This window comes from Coturnix japonica, chromosome Z (assembly GCF_001577835.2).
Source record: "Coturnix japonica isolate 7356 chromosome Z, Coturnix japonica 2.1, whole genome shotgun sequence".
In the NCBI taxonomy this organism is placed as follows: Eukaryota; Metazoa; Chordata; class Aves; order Galliformes; family Phasianidae; genus Coturnix; species Coturnix japonica.
The window spans coordinates 59,344,032-59,358,966 of record NC_029547.1 but is presented as its reverse complement, the minus strand read 5'-3'; the positions used below and the strand labels follow the sequence as shown (position 1 = coordinate 59,358,966).

Genomic DNA, 14,935 nt, shown 5'->3' with positions numbered 1-14,935 from the left:
ACAAGCTCACAGCTCTCTGGTTTCTCCTGCATTTAAGTAGTCTGTGAATAAATTAGAAACCTCTCTAATCCCCACTTCTTTCTCTTAATTTTTTTTTTTTTTTTGGGGTTTTTTTTTTTTTTTTTTTTTTTTTTTTTTTTTGTTTTGGTTTTTTGTTTTACTGATGCATTTTTCTTCTTGTTTTCTGAGGATTCAAGGCAGAGCCTCCAAAGGCAGCCGGCACTCCCCAAATGCCGGGGCAACAGGGCAGCTTCAGCCTTCAACTGCTGGAAGCTGTTGCTCCTGTATCTTTTCAAAGAAAGGCTCTGGCATGCAAAGTCAGGTTTGGTGCGCTGTACCATTTGGTCTGAAGTGAGTCACTCTCAGGTCTGAGAGTCGTGTTTCAGTCTGGCAGCCATGCAGCCTCATTACTCCTGTGTTAGGATGGGCAGAGTAGTATTAAAACAATATGTGCTGGCAGTTTCAGCCATGGACTGAAGCAGTATTCTGCCTGCAGAGGTGCAGCTGGAGCTCTGTCCTGCAGCACGGGCTGTAGGCGTGCCATGCACTTCTCCTTAACTGATGAGTGCTCAGAAGGTAGCTTGGTATGTGTTGGTTTTACCATTGTTTTTATTATATCCAGCTACTTAAAATCAGATGCTGTCCTTTAGAAAAGATTGGCACCATCCCATCCTCTGCATTTCTACATGTGGTTGTTCTGTCTTTGCATCTGCAAATAACTGAGCAAGTATTATTCAGGAATTATGGGGAATAGTTTTGTGCTGCTCTTATCACTCCCTACTGCAGGTTGCACAGCTTGGACCCTTGGCTGCTGCCATAAACCTTGTTCTGGGAAGTTACTGGTAACTGCTGCCTTGAGTGGGGAAAAAGTACTGACTGGTGTCTGCTTTCTTTCCCTCTCTTCAAAACAAATACTGAGAATGGAATGATTAAACAGCCCTTGAGACGAAACACATGTGCAGTGCAAAACTGAAGTAATGCTAGACTGTGTGCCCAGCTTCAGTATGTGAACTGGATGTGTGAGCAGCAGGCAATCCTCACCCTGTGAGCGAAGATACTTCTGGCCACACGGCTTTCACCAGTAACTCTGGGAGAATGTGTTGTAACTGAAGCGTAATTCATTTTTTCTAAGAAGTGGGATAAAATTAAAATCATTTTCTTGGTCTTCTGCTAAATGTCACAAAGACAGTGTGTGGGGAATTGGGGAAGGGGTGCTGGGGAAAGTGTTTTGCTCAGGAGCTGAATCTTTGGTAGGATCTTTGGCAGGGTCAGATTTTACATTGCTGTGATGAACCATTAATAACACCTTAATGAATAGTTAATTGTTTTTCCATAGCCTCTCTGTATTGGGCCTGCTTTGTCTGGTATTCAAGGGTTTAAACTGAAAAGAAAGCATTTCTTCCCAGTATCTTTTGTCACTGGGAGACCAGCACCACCCAACTTCAAGAACCCAGCAACTTTGGTGGTCAGCTGGCTTTGAGCACCTCTAGGTGGTGACCTGCTAGCAACTTGTGAGCACCATCAGAGTGCCATTTGCTGGAGGGGAGAGCAGCCATATTGCTGGGTTGTAGTTCTGTCACTGATGAGATGGTCCAAGAAGGGACCTACAAGACACTGAGAACAGGAACAGGTCGTACTGCAAAGTTATTGTCCTCATTGCTGAGAATAAACTGGAATCTGATATGTTTGTGGGAATTCCCCATCTTTTTGCAAAGAAACATTGTATATGTGTACCACTGTTTTACTGAAAGGAACACAGAGTAAACAGTATTTGATCCCTGCATCTCCTTGAGTTGTTTGTGAATTAGTTCTTTTTATGCAGTGTATTATTTTACTGCTTCTTCCTGCACAATTAGATACATACATTTTTTTTTAATTATTTTTTTAATTTTTTTTGGACATTAGTAGGAGTAGGAGATGAACAGATGAACTTCAAAACAGAAATGTGATTGTAAAAGACAAACACAACACTGGAGTTACTGAAAGAGAACTGTAATGGATTTTTGTGTTTCTTTTGGGTTTCTTCTTCAGATTATGTGCCCATTCACTTATTGTGAATGACTGATGGTGACAATGGCTTGAAATGGTAATGATTATGTGTGTGTGCAGCTTTGCTTTCCCATGCATCACTAGGTGATACCATCGCCTGCCTTTGGGGCTGAACTCAAACATTTTGCATTTTGTCTGAGTATCCTTCATAGCTCACTTCATCAATGGACCATTGATATCAGTGATGTACAATGAACACCTTTGGATCAGACCCAAGGCTGATGTGTTGCTCTGACAGAACTATGCAATTAGTCCCAGCACAGGGGAAAACTCAGCCTGGGGAAGAAGAGCAGCTTCTCTGTTTACATTTCAGGGAACTTGAATTTTGGTTTCTCTTTGTTTTGTCTTCCAAGCTTAATTGTCATAAAACAAGTAGAAGCTTTGCCTGCTCGTTCCTGTTCTTTCACTGCTGTCCTGAGGGAAGTGAGAGTGAACTTCAGAAAGAGGTTGGATGCCTTGTTCTGCTTGTAGAACAGATAGAATCGTTAAGGTTGGAATAGACCTCAGAGATCATCTGGTTGAACCATCAACCCATCACACCATGCCCACTAACCATGTCTCTCAGTGCGAATATACAGGTTTGTTGAGCACCTCTAGGCAAAGTGACTTCACAGTTATTTATGAAGCTAGAGAGAATTCTCAGGAAGGTCTGTCTTTGTATATCCAGACCCCTCTGCTCTCACCCTTCCCATACACTCAAGCTGTTCAGCCTGGCTTGCAAATCCTTGGTCACTGTTTAGCTGAAGGTTGCATTTAAGATTAATTTAGTCTTAGTCTTAAATGAGTGGTGCCTTTTACTCCTGAAAACATAGGTTCCATTTGTGCAATGCCTATCGCTGGTGACAAAAAGAGCCTGTTTGGTGCCAGATTGAGTAGTGGGAGTGCAACCACATCCCATGTGGCCACCCTGTGACCATTGGAAGAGACCTTCTGAGGTGGTTTGCACGCACATTTCTGCATAGAGGAACAATAGCCCTGCTTAGAGTAGTGTAAAGTCTTCAGCATTTCCTGACAGGCACAGCCTGGAGTGGTTTGTTAAACACATTTTTCTGAGTCCTACCTTATACATTCGACTGGATTCGGCTTCTTGAGTCAGATAATGTCAGCAATTATGTTAGTGCACACAAAGGGAAGAGTGCTGGTGCTTTTACCTTTGGGCAAGGAATTTCTTTTTACAAACAAAATGAATGCTCCCAGCAGATGCCAGCAGCCATGGATGCCACTGTGGGCAAGGTGTGCGTGCCTGTGCCAGAAGCATGGTGGTAGCTAACCACTGGTGCTTTGATCCTGGCATCCACAAGGATCATGGCCAGCAGACCTGGGTGGTGACAGGCTGTGGAGCCGGCTGCTGAGAGGCAGTGGGTCAGCAGGAGTAGTGCCTCCAGATGTGCATGGGGAAGGCTGCATCTCCCTGGGGATAAGGTGGGGTTTGTGCCATGGGCACTGTACTGGAGGCAACTGCATTGTAGTTCTGTGCCAGCTCTTATTTTCTTCTTATTATTTTTTTAATGTTACTTTAACTTGAGAGGCATTGGAACTACATTTTATTTATTTATTTATTTATTTTTTGTCTTCCGTGTGGCATAAGCTAGGTAAAATACAGTGTTTTCACCTTCTGTTTAAAAATACAAAGGTGCCGAGTATGCAAGACTAATACTGTCTCTGTTTTTGCTTCTGACTTCGGGTAGCAGGCAAACCTCTGCTGAAGTCAGGTTTTTGAACAGAGATGATGAGTTTGATTGTCGTGCATGAAGTTCATCTCTCCAAAATACACCATCATAGGCGAGGCCTAAGCACCATTTTGCCTTTTCCTTAGGAATTTGTGTGCTGTAGTGACCCCTGAGTAGGGTGAATTTCACAGGCACCCTCCAGACAGTACGCTGTTTCTTTGCCAGATAGAAAATGTATTGCACACTGTAGTGCTTGCAGGAGCAAGCAAAAAAAAGTATTGGATTGACATCAAAGGCAAGATCTATCTGTACAAAATGCTGGAAATTTTTAGAGTGGTAAAAGCCTGGCGAAGGAAATACATACTGTTTTTCATTGTAAGCCCCTCTCCCTACTTCCCTGCCTCCTCCCCCTCTTTTTAGGGAGTGTGTGTCAATACAAAATGGTGCCAGCGCATTATTTATGGCAGCAGTTTCCAGAGACTTTTCTTAGAAGTTATTTGGCCATTTGGAGATGATTGTTCTCAGCCTGGATGGAAAAATGTATGTATAACTAGGGCAGTTTCCTTTTTCTTGTCATGAAGAAGCTAGCTACAGCTCTGTTTAAAAAATATATTAAAAAACCAAACAGTTGGATGAGTACTGAATGTTCGCTGCGTAGAGAAATTTATATCTTCTTTCAGTGAGTAAGTGATTATTTAAGAGTGCTGAGCTTAACATGAACTCCTTCGAAGACCTACTGGTTTCTGAGAAGTCCAGGAAACGTGGTACAGATCACATCCATTTGCCACGTAGTTGGCTGTATTTTGGGCTGGTATTTACAGGAGAGGAGAAGAACTGCTAACATGCCATGGGAAATAGTCATGTACCTTGCAAGTGCAATCACTGCTGTTCTTTCTGTTGCAGTGGGATTTTGGGAAAGGTTCCATATGGATGGATTTCTCTGAATGTGGTGTTGGTCTCCAAGTCTGTTGGGTGCAGAGCACAGTGACTCTCCTGGGATGTTAGGGAATGGAGAAGCAAATGGTCAGATGTGCTGTGGGTCGGCATCTCCCACCAAGCAGTTACATCAGGCAGAGGTCAGTGTGCCCCTAAAAGCTGCCTTCTCACCCTGACACCATGGCAGTCATCACTGTGGTTAACACATTGTATTCCTTTGGTTCTCAGGACTGCATCAGGTGCTCACCAACCTGCACAGACACATCCATTTTCTTTATCTGATCTCTCACCACACAGTTGTGATGCAATTTGCCCAGCCTGAAGAAGGCTCTGGGGAGACTTCACTGTGGCCTTTCAATACTTAAAAGGAGCTTATAATCAGCTTATAATCACTTTTATCAACAGTGCAGCTAGTAGAAGTCAACTGCATGCACTGGATGCCTTCTACTGCCATTTCTGTGCATATTGCACCAGGTATGTTTCCCGTGACTCCCCAGAGAGAGCAGGTCTGTAGCTTTACAAGGTATGTACAGTTGTGAGATGAGCTGTGGTGCAGAGGTGTTGCTTTGATGTGGTAATGTGGCTGCAGTGTAGGGTGTAGAGGGACAGTTTGGCTATGCTTCCTCAGGTTGTGCTTAAAGGATTCAGTTTTTTAGTACCTTTCTGTTGTCTGCTGCTAGTTTAAACATATAAAACTAATGATTAAGGTGCAAAAGTATTTGGGAAATTGCTAAGGGAATGGACCAGAATAGATTCAGACTGCGGACAATAAGCGTGTAAATCCTAAAGGAAGGTCTTGCACATTGAATTCCATACTAATGCCACATTTATTATGAATATTGTACTTGGAGGAAGGTATCTTTGCAAATGTGTATACAGCTCCACTTATGGTGGGACTGACTGGGACTGACAGGTTTTTGGCAATTTATTGGTACTAGAGAACATCTTCAGAGTCCTCAGAGTTCACATCGGAACATCCCGAGACATTCCTGTCCTGTCAGAAGAAACCAGGCCAAGGTACAAAGAACATATTGTCCTCTGTGCCACAGCAACACCTGGGACCTGCTGAGAGTCACATTTAAGTAGGTGTTTGCCAACCACAGAATCTTTAGATGCAGTCAAGGAGTGAAGGTTTGGCTTTTGGTGTGGGGTTCTGGGGACATTCAGCAGTTTCTGTCCATGGTAAAAGTCAGGATGATGGTTAAAAATGATCTGAAATATTGCTACACTTTTGCAAATACAAAGTTGGACTGGTCTATTGTTTTCCTCAGAGAGTGCAGCAGCAGGGTAGCCAGCTTCATGAAAATGGGTGTCTGGTTAGATATCCAGTTTTCAGGAATTGAACATAGCATAGTAGATGGGACATACAGTACTTGAAAGATATGTCTGTAACTGCAGAGCTCAGTGGTCACCGCTTCTGCTTGCTTTTCCTCCTCGAATGCTGCAGACAGGCTGTGTTGGACCAGCCCTGAGCACAGTGTCTGTGTGGGGCTTTGAGAGCTGTCCCAAACGTGTCTGGCCACATGCCAGTTTCATTTTGCTCTTCCTTGGATGGAACTGATAAGAACTTTGCCTTAGAACATAGCGCATCCCCTCACAGAAAGCATATGAACTAGAGATGACTCTTGGAGTCAGTCCTGTTGTTGCCCTCATCTTTCAGCTTCTTGTTGACAGTGTTGTAGCATCCTCATTCAAATGCCCCGTGCGGCTGAGGCTTGAAGCTGGCTGAGGCTGCAGGATATTACTGTGATCAAAGCAATTCAGGTAATTAGTGAATAGGCTTTAAATGTGTCTCTAGAAACCATTGCGTTTTTACAAATACTTGATAAGAAGTGCATAGTTTGCCACCTGGTTCTCCAAGAAGTGCCATATGTTTCTGTTCCTCGCTCAGGTTGCATGAGTTTCACAACCAAAAGCTTCCTGAGAGGCTCAGCCTGGAGAAGACTGTACTGGGAGAGCTGTGTGAGCTGATGACAACCTGATGACAGGAGCAATCACATGGTTGCAGAGCACACAGAAATGCCTTAAAACTAATAAGTCTCAACAAACTCTCCTGCTGCTGTCCTGTATGTTTGCTTCCTTCACATCTCCTCCATGAAATCTCTTAGGAGCAGAAAATTTTTGTGATGATGCTCTGATTGAGGGATTTGGTTGACTTTTTTTATTTAGTTCTATCTAAATTTTTCTTAATGCTCTGTAAGGACTGTGTGAAGGCACACTTGTCAGAGTGGCACAAACTTCAGGAAGGGCTTTGGCACCACAGCTGCACTGGCTGCTTCATGCTCAGGCATCTTCAGGTACGCAGGGAAGGAGAGGGGAAATGCCATCCTCTTTAGGAGCTGCAAGGCCAGGTGGTGGCACGTATCTCCCCCTCCATTTCTGCGTGGGGTTTGATTAGATTCCCTGTCTGCCCCCCCTCACCCCGTGACACTGCAGAAGGGACTCTTGCTGATATAAGCCACGTCTCCACTAGAGGGGGGTGCCAGTATAGCTATACCATATAGCCTTGAGGACTTGGCCATTTTCTCTGCTTTAGGCTTCCTGGCAGTTGTTCTTGCCCCTTGGGCAAGTAGGGCATCATTGGAACAACCAGTGGTGCTATCTGTGAATCTGGCCAAGGGGCAAGTACTGGGTTTTTCCATAGTGGTGTAATTTGCATGAGGTTGGCCAATCTGGGATTGAGAGTGTTCCTCAGAGCCAGGGCCTCCCACTGGGCTTGGTACAGTGAACACCCACTGTGGGATGCCCAAACGTTCTGGCATGTGGGCAGATGGTGGCACATCCACCCCTCAGTTTAGGGACTCCTTAGTTAATGTGTATCATCACAGAAAGTTCTCTGGTAGTGCTTTATGGTTCATAGTTTAATAGCTGTTGGAACAAGGCCTTGCAGTGTTCATTTCAGTGTTTGTACTCTTGCTAATGTCAATTCCAATGAGAAAGTTTGAGGCAAACAACTGTTCTACTACATAATTCTGAGGATTTTATCCTCTTTTGTTCCTTAAGAGGTGTGCAAAAGCAGTGTATCTGAAAAACAGTAAGACAGCAAGACTGTGTAGTAGTCCTTGGACACTAACTTTTCTCTCATCACATATAAGTGCTAAAAGTATTCTCTTTGTGTTGTTGTTGTTGTTGTTGTTGTTTTGCATTGACTGCATTCTGCCTCCTGGCTCTTTTCTCTTGAATTCTCCAGACATTCTGACCAAAGTATATTTTTCCTGTTGGGCAGCATGTGTTCAGAAGACCTGGTCAGAGAAACTGTGTAATCACTCAAGAATGGTGTGAATTTACAACAGCCTACTTAATTCACGTGACCTGTTCTATGCGCTGAAAGCTAAACACAATTTAGAGTTAATCCCAGTTGATTCTTAAAGCGAATTAGTCAAGCTGTGCGCTAAGCCTCTGTGTTTACCTGTGTATTCAGATAGGCAACAGCCTGAGCTGCATTAAACCTCACTTGATAACTGGGAGGGGAAGGGTCGGAGGGGCAGGTGATTAAATGTTGGTGTATCCTTCTAGGGCATGTTTCAGAACTGATTTGTGTTTATAAATCTTGAATTTGTGGAATGATGAGCATGAGCTACCTGAGGCCAAAACCCAATGCTTTGCTGTAGCTCTCCACTAAATACCTCTGACAGCTGCTACTCCTGGGACAGTGGTGGGGGGAGCACGCTGTTTCCTGATGATCCCCAAAAGCTGTCCCTCAAAAACTGCAGCAAGTTGAGGTGGGGTGGTGATGGGGAGTATGATGTGGGACAAAGTCCCTTTGATCCCCACCAGAAAAATAGTGGCCAGCCCCATTTTTGCATCACAGGCTCACAGATTCCTATTGCCTATTGTTAGGAGCACACACCAGCAGCTTGCATGGCGGGCAAGAAGTAATTACCTTTCATTTGTCAACATTAGGATTTCTGTTGTCTTGAGCTCCTGGGTTCGCTGCTACTCCATTGTGGCAAGATCAAAGGTAAGATCTTATTTCTGGGTCACTGCTGTCCATCAGATAAGATTGTTTGTGGCCTTGGGGAAAAAAAGCAGTGACGTGAGAACAGGGAATTTAAACCCCACCATTAAGATATTTCTTTCTCGTTGTCAATTCTTAGTTCTTTTAAACTTCATTCGGCTTAGCTGTGCAAAATGCAGTGCTGCAGAAATTGCCACGATAAATTGCCATTATAAGTCAATTGAACTGATGCTGATGTTAGGAACAATTTTCTGGAGCAGCATGACTGCTATTTCTACTTTGTTTTGTGTGATTGATGAACAGTTGCTGTGCCAGCATTGGTGCTGGCCTCAGCCACAAAGAGCCAGTGCCTTGCTGTCTTCAGTGTACTATTCTGTGTGGAGTGGTGGGCAAGTTTCTGTTCCAGATACACTTAATTAACCTCCTGCTTAAGACCACTGCTCGGGGTTCGTGCAAATCTGTATTAAGATGGTACATTTGTAATTTGGGGTTTGGGATTTGGCACACTTAATTGTGGACTTTTTTGGCTTCAGCATTTCTAGATTATTGCATTTTGTGGTCATTCATTCTGTCTAAAGACTGAACATCTGTTTTGTGGAAGTGAGGCAGGGGAAGTATTTGCTTTAACTTCTCCCCCCCCCTCCCCCCCCAAAAGCTGTTTAGGGAATTGTGACATTCTGTTATCATCCAGATGTTTTTTATCCAGTGAAAAGGATATTGCCTTAACTTCTAAACACAAACTTGTTTCAGAGGAATGCCAGACTAGTACTTCTCTTTCGTGTTTTAAACAAGGGATGGGTCATGTCAGGTGGGGTTAGCGGATGGAGCCTATGTTGTTGTTTCATTAAAGTGTTGTATCATATTACACTGTGTTGGTTTTTTGTTGTTTTTTTTTTTGCTACTTTTCCTGCTGTGGAGTGATAGCTGGAGAAAGGCATCATAGCATTATATGGTGATGTATACCTTGATATAAGTGTCTTTGCCTGACATCAGCATCCCAATTACTGAGCAAAACAGGGATGGGAGTTCTCTCATAGAGAAATTCTCCCAATTACCTGTGTAAGGCTGTGCCCCCACTTGGCTCAGCAGTGTGAAGGATGCTGCTTACTGTCCAAATGAATAGTTTCAGTGGGCTCCTTGCTCGGTAGTGGTTGTAACTGTTTATGAGGAAGAAAACAAAAGCATGCAACACATTATTCCTTTTTCACACCTCCACCCCTAATGATGCTGGTGACAGCTGGTGATGCATCATAAATGATGAGCTATCCATGCTGACTTTGAACTTTTCTCCCTGCTACTTAAACTCTTCACACGTCTGTTGGTAAGAATACTCCACTTTGAAAGAGTTTAAGAAACTGCTCGGAAATGGCTTATTTTAGAAGCATTTGTTTCTTTAGAAGTCATTACTATGAAAGTGCAGATTATGAAAACACTGTCATATGACAGCAGCTTCCTTGTGGTTGTGCTCTGAGAGAGCATCCACGTTGTAGTCAGTTGTTTACATCAGCCAGAGCAGATTGGTGTTACTTTCCAGCAGTCAATGTCTACTCACATTTTTCTCTTGTTTCCTAGTGGTCCTTTTATGAAGCTTATTTTAGAGTCATGAGATAATGTTGAGATTCAGTAGTGGCATGGGTTGGTAACTCTGGAGTTTTCCCAGTCTGCATTGGATGGATTTGAATGATGGAAATCAGAAAATCTCTTTCAGGGATATTTTGTTGCCCCAGACAACTGCTTCTTGCAGCTGATGATGCTGTGCTCACTACCTGTGCTTTAAGGAGCATTTTTGGATGGTAGGTTTTTCTGCTCATGTCTTCAACAGATCATTATGGTGAAGAAGCACCTAATGTAGACAAAGAAACCTGCACATGCGTGCTGCCAGCCCCGGACATTGAGGCAGATGCACTCTCAGCACTGAGGTGAGAGCAGGAGGAGGCTCTGCAGCCTGGCTGAGTAGCAAACTAGATGCCATCTCTAATCAGTCTTCAACTTGCAGACATTAATGGAAGCCATAGGGAGAAGTAGCCCTGCTGGTGGATAATGACTGAAATAAGTCTAGAAGTTCTGGGTAATAAGGTGAAGGCAGCTGGCGTGCTGGCTTTAAGGGGGAACTGCAAGAAAACAGACCAAATAAGAAAACTGAAGAAGCCATGCAGAAGTTTTTTAAACTTTTCAGGCAAAGTTCAGAAGAAGCATTTCAGAGAAGTGGAAGCTTCGAGAAAAGATGAAGTACAGTTTTGGATTCAGAAACAAGAAGAAAATGCTGTCCAAGAGATGGGTGTAGAACAGAAATAATCTGAACGTAATCAGGAGAGGAAGCTGAGTGAATTGTGCTGGATGGTGCAAACTGACCTCGGTCAGGGACATACAAAAAAGACTCTTAAAAGAGTGCCTAAGCAAACAAGGCAGAAGTCCTGCCTAATTGTAGAAATGGTTTCAAAGCCTTCAGACTGTAACAGAGTGAGAAACCGTCCTGTGTTTAGTGGGGAAAAGGAGCACAACTGGGTTGTGGACAGTGTGGTAATGGCACCTTTAGTGAAAATGATGAAATTTGGGTAGAGAAGGAAGATTGCCTCTTGGGTTTCTTTAAGCTCATCTGAGCAGTGCACAGAGAAGCTTGATGTGCTGCTGCATGCCTTGTGGATTAGCCTGCAGCTGATGTGAGTCCAGTTTTTACCATAATTGACAAGATTTAGGGAGAGCACATTTATGATTTCACATGTTTTGAAGCCAAATACTGTGGGTTTGTCCTTTCAAAATGTGTTTTCTATTTATTAGTGAAATTCAGCATTTGCTTTTGATTTCAGAAGTCAGAATAGTAAAGATGCAAGTCCCTTAGAATATCCAGAGGCAAAGGAGTTAATTAATTTGGACACAAAAAAACTGAAAGGCCAAGAAAATTCTTTTTTTCTTTTTTTCCTTTTTTAAAATTAGATACAGCAGTGTTTAGTTTCCTGCCTTCATGATGAGATGTTTATGTGCCTTAGAGAAGACCTTTAAAGTGTGCCTCTTACTGCCTCTGACACAGGGAGGTAAGATGTTTGTTTTTCTCTCTTCAAGATGTTCGTGGCCATTTCCATTAATCTGAAAGCAAATGTCAGGGAGGGCCCAACAAGGATCCATTCTGCCTCTATCAACGCTGCAGTGACATCTCCCAGCCATCCCCTCAAATTCCTTTTACCATGAGTAACCACAGCAGCAGGAAATTGTGTGGGTATGCATAGCAGAACAAGTGGGGTCAGAGCTGTCTTCAGCCCGGCTGGACCTGTAGCAAACGCCTGGGAAGTGGGAGTCTGCCTGCCTGCCACTGAACTTCATGGGCACAGGATCAGACTCTTGGCTTGCCAGAATAAAGAACAGCCAAAAACAAGAACAAAAACCTAAAACTGAATAGCTTGCAATTTCAGGAGTAATGTACTCTCTGAAGACCCTTCCTGGTGGCCACAGCAAGACATCTGGAGGTCCCTTCTGCAGATCAGCATTAGGGTAGCTGAGGGAGAAAGGCAGAAGAGCGCAGGTTAATTACAGACGCTTGAACTGTCTGCCCTTTGGTGGAACCCAGTGCATAGCTGTGGTCAGCCTGACTTTGTCATCTTCAAAGGGCTATGAGGCATGGTGACAGTCAAGCCAGATTGGCATATGGAAAAGATTTCCCTGCAAGATAAAAGCTTCAGGGTAGTGTACAGACTGATGAAACTTCTGCATTGCAAATTTGTGGAAAGAAAATGTTTTCTTTCTCTTATGTATTTAGATTGATTTTTGATGGGTTTTGGGGTTTTGAGGGGAATGGGGAGAGACTCTGATCTTGCTTCAGTGGGATGATGGGGAAGGTTTATCTCCTGACCCACATGTTCATTACATGAGCAGATGATTTTTTGGAGGGAGTGCCTCTGCACGGTGCTACTCTTTTTCTTCTGTAAACGAGTGAAGTGTGTAGAAAAGGAGTAACACAGGAGTTTTGCTGCTTTGTGGTGAAGAAGGGGCAGTCTTACGCAGATCATCTCTGTCTCTGCAAACCTTCTGAGGCTGCTTGGTGAGAGTGCACGGGCTCCACCTGGCACACCTCTCTGCAATCTCTGCCCAGCTCTTAGCTGGCTGCGTTATGCCATGGAAAGATTTAGCAGCCGCCTGCAGCAATCATATCATTAATTCTGGAGGCCAGCACAATGATCTCCCCCTGTTTAGCCACAGAGCCCCTATTCAAAGAGGCTTGACTGATGTCATTTTTTCTGAAGCACGGGCTGGGCTGCGAGTGCAAGCAATGTAGTTTTGAGATCTTCTGTTGATTGTTGTGTTGTGAAAGGCTCCTGCTGACTGCAAGGGCAGTTTTTTTTTAGTAGCTTGAATCAATTTTCTTTCCAGCATCTGCTGAAAATTTCATCTTTTTCCTGATATAAGGAAAGAGTAATATCTGTATTATTCTCCTGAACGTGAAAGACTGAGACAGTCTAAGTCTCAGTGTAAGTCTCTTCTAGCTGCAAGCAGGCTGCAGGCTTGTGCAGCGGCCTGAAGCTCTCCTCTCAGTCAGGCAATCTGTGAGGTGGTGTACAGCAAATACACATCCTGGTGACAGCTAAGATGTGGTTGTGCAGGCATTATGCGGAATCTATACTGTGGTTGACAAAAGGCAATCAAAGCAAACGCCATACAAGCACAGAAATAGATGTATTAGGTAGAGGAGACCTCAGCAAAAACAAAACCACCAGTTTTCTGGGAAGGATTGAATTGCTTTCAAGACAACAGTTGAAGAGTCTTCACTCTACAGACAGAGCAGCAGCAATGTAAACAGGTAAAAATATATCTGCATTGACATGTTCAGTGCCTGGGCTAGGCCCAAACTTGTAGGAGCTTCTGTCCTTCTGCTTTTTCAGCTGCTGCTACAAGCGCTTAGATTGAGTAAGTCTGAACCAGATGATGCCCACAGGAGAAGAGGTGTGTTTCTGAGCAGCTGGAGGAGGGGACCTCCATTCTTGTGACCCAGGCTGGCAGTATTCCTCAGCAGTCTGGGCAGCATGGGTGCTGAAGGCCTCTCGTTGGAGGCCATGCTTCCTTCCACAGGGGCTATGCTGGTCCCCCTGTGACAGCTCTTCAACAGGAGGATGCCAGGGGCATCCTGTGCCCATTCCTGGAGCCCTGGTCATGCCCCTCCAGTTTGCTGGAGCTGACAGACCCTGAAGACATTCAGTATCCGGCTGATCCGAGCACCTGATGGAGCTGTAGGTATCCCTCCCTGTTCATTGCAAGGGGTTGGACTAGATGGCCTTTAAGATTCCCTTCCAACTCAAACAATTCTATATTTCTATGTCTCTCTGATTGCAAAACCCCATTGCTTTATTGTATTACCAAAGAGGAGAAAGAAAGCACTACCCCATTCTGCCTTTCAGTCTCAAGACTCCATTGAAACTGCCAGATTATTACTAACAAGTTGTTTCTTGATGACAGTGAAATACAGCATTATTCTTGTTGCATATCTCCCTCCCTTACTTCCTCTCAGCCTCCTCCTTTCCCTTTTAAGTCTTAATGGTATTTTACTTAGCTGCTTTCTGTTTTGTCTATTCTGTTGTGTTGGGAAAATAAATCTCTTTTTTAATAATTGCTCTGGAAATGTTTGCACACAAACAATGCATTATTTCACTGGTAGGAACATTCTGGAAACAGACATGATCTGGGTGAAAGTTGATGCTAGTGGATTAACCCAATCATGCTGCAGAAAAATGCATTTCATCTCTTAAATTGCACCTGGAGATAAATGGCTTTCAATGCCCAAGTGAATTAAACATTCATTGCCAAAAATAAATGGTTTCTTTTTCCACTGTGATCTGATGGAAAAATGTTCCTGGGCATGGATTAATTTCCAGTTGCCATTTGGGCAGCGTATGTATGGCATTTTGGGGATGGGCTGTTATTTACATAAGCATCTTGAAGTCTGTTATTAGTGCCTGCGAAACAGTTTTTACCTCTTGTACAAACTGATAGCCTAACAGCAGCATGGCAAACTTTGCCATCTTTCCTGTGAGGGACTTGGTTGCTTTGTCAGCATGTTATGAGTAGTTCTTTACATCTGTAGTCTGTTCTAGGTCTTCTCAAGATGAAAACTTTGACCAAGTGCTTAGGGCTAGTTTTAATTTCAGTGACATGAGCTCTTGCTAGTGGGAAAGAGACTGCGATGTACATTTCATGATCCATTTTTTGCAGTAGAGATTGCCCATCATTGTGCCTGAATGTTTCCATATGTTAGGTAATTGCAACAGAACACATTTCTAGGCAGTGAAGTTGGACTTAGAAATGTCCAATAGAGCAGCTTTGTCCCTTTTGTTTTGCA

General features: G+C 43.7%; 1 protein-coding gene across 4 annotated transcripts in view; it reads left to right on the top strand.

Annotated features, from left to right (window-relative positions):
* The window catches only part of LPAR1 (lysophosphatidic acid receptor 1), a 59,279-nt gene that overhangs the window by 1,462 nt on the left and 42,882 nt on the right, over positions 1 to 14,935 (top strand). The window contains exon 1 of one of the 4 annotated variants that reach the window (XM_015849877.2): positions 11,555 to 11,645. The exons of the other annotated variants lie outside the window; for them this stretch is intronic. The gene's annotated coding sequence lies outside the window, so the exon portion shown is untranslated. Of the gene's footprint in view, positions 1 to 11,554; positions 11,646 to 14,935 lie in introns of those variants that run through there. 4 annotated transcript variants of the gene reach the window in all.